The sequence below is a fragment of the Prionailurus viverrinus genome, chromosome D4 (genome assembly GCF_022837055.1).
Source record: "Prionailurus viverrinus isolate Anna chromosome D4, UM_Priviv_1.0, whole genome shotgun sequence".
Lineage (NCBI taxonomy): Eukaryota > Metazoa > Chordata > Mammalia > Carnivora > Felidae > Prionailurus > Prionailurus viverrinus.
In genome coordinates, this window is record NC_062573.1 from 67,821,505 (window position 1) to 67,823,612 (window position 2,108).

Genomic DNA, 2,108 nt, shown 5'->3' on the forward strand with positions numbered 1-2,108 from the left:
AAAGAGATGTGAAGGGGGTCAAATAATGTGTTAGTTTTCTATCACGACCATAACAAATAACCACAAACAGAGTGACTAAAAACAACATAAATTTATTATCTCACTGTTCTTTAGGTCATAAGTTTGAGCTGGCTCAATGGGTTTCTCTAATCCAGATGTCACAAGGCAGAAATCAAGATGTCAGCCGGCTGGGCTCTTACCGAGGGGTTCTGATAACAATCTGCTTTCCAACTCAATTTCTTATGGTTTTAGTACTGAGGTCCTATCCTCTGGGGCTGCCCTCAGCTCTTGAAGGCATCTCTACAGTTCTTGCACATGGGCCTTGCTCTCAGAGCCAGCAATGGCATGTCTAACCCTTCTGATGCTTAGAAACTTTCCAGCTTCCAGCCAGAGAAAGTTCTCTGCTTTTAAAAGCTCATGTAATTAGGCTGTGCCCATGGGAATAATCCAGGATCGTCTTCTCTTAAAGTCTATACCCTTCATTACAACTGCAAAGTCCTTTTCCTTGTAACATATTTACAGGTTCTAGGAATTTCGGAACATTTTAGGGAGTCCTTATTCTGCGTACATGGTGAGCGGAAAAAATGAATTAGGGGCACAGAAACAACCTTCTCCATAGTATTGATCCAGGGATTTTTTTTTTCTCTCTGATTCAATCAGACACTTAAAATAGTAGCTTACATTTGATGGGCATTATTAGAAGTGCAGAAGTTTTGGGTATTTAAATGTATTACCTCATTTAGACCTCAAAAAATCTTCTGCAATAAATCCTACTACCCCATTTTACATCTGAGGCAACTGAGACTCAAAAGAACAAGGATTTAAACCCAGTTTCTGTTGATCCCAGAATCCCACACCCTCGGCACTTTACTGGTAAGAAGTCACAGGCTCAGAGATCATGTGACTTGACCAAAAATACACAGATTAACTGTTAATGAAAGCGTCAGGAACAAAATCAGATCCGCACCTGTCTTCACACACCCCGCTCTAGCTGGCTGGCCTTCCATCTCACACGTGCTCGATGCCCTGCATTCAGAGTTGATCCGACCACACATCTGTCCATACAGCACCACAGCACTAGCTTTTCCTACACTCTTCTCCACGTCTCTGCGAGTACACATGCTGCTGTGGTCACACTAGCTTTGAAACAGTGGGGCATTTTTTTTTTAATACTATAAATGCCGTACTTTATAATGCTAACATATAAATTTGATAGAACTAGGCTTTGGAGCTTAGACTCCCGTAATTAACTTCTAGCACACTAGGCAGAAAAGGAGTAAGTACCTAGACCAACAGGAAATGGAAGGATAGTTCACCATCAGAAATTGTGAATGAATGATTACAGCCTATAATATTCACTCTTCTGTTTCATCTGTAAGCACTTGCTCAAGCATGTAAATATGCAGGTGGTCCTAGAACTGTTACAAACCACGGCATAATTGATGACACATAATACTAAAGATTTATTCACGCCCCTAGGGCCAGATATTCATTTGAACATAATAATACAGAAAGCAATTAAGGAGCCCTTTCCATAATTCACTGATAGGCCATTCTGAAGTTATATTGAAGTTTCTTTCAAGTGTGGATGTTGACATCATGACCATTTCCGTGAAGAGTACTATTTTCAGACACATTCAGCCAACTCAGGAAGTTACTATCTAATCCTCACTTAATGTCTTTAAGGAATGGGGTATTTGGCATAAATTAAGTGTTCGTGATTGTTCTCATAGTGTCACTCAATTAATAATATTTACATATACTTTCTCACGTAATGACCAGAGCAGCCCATACAAGATGGGTGTTTTTATGCCCCAAATGCACATGAGAACACTAAGGCTCACAAAGGATAAGAAGCTTATCCAAGATCAGACAACTAGGAAGAAGCATAATCCAGAATTCGTAACCACGTTGGTCTGATGCCAGTGCCCATTCGCTTGAGTGCCTTCCCTGCTACCTAATCAGTATCTTCTTCAAAGGCCAAGTGTATAACCTTTTGGGATTAGCTTTTTTCACTCAGCATAATTCCCTTGCAGAGACATCCATGTTGTGTGTATCAATACTTGGCTCTTTCTTATTGCTGAATAATATTCCATGGCATGGATGTG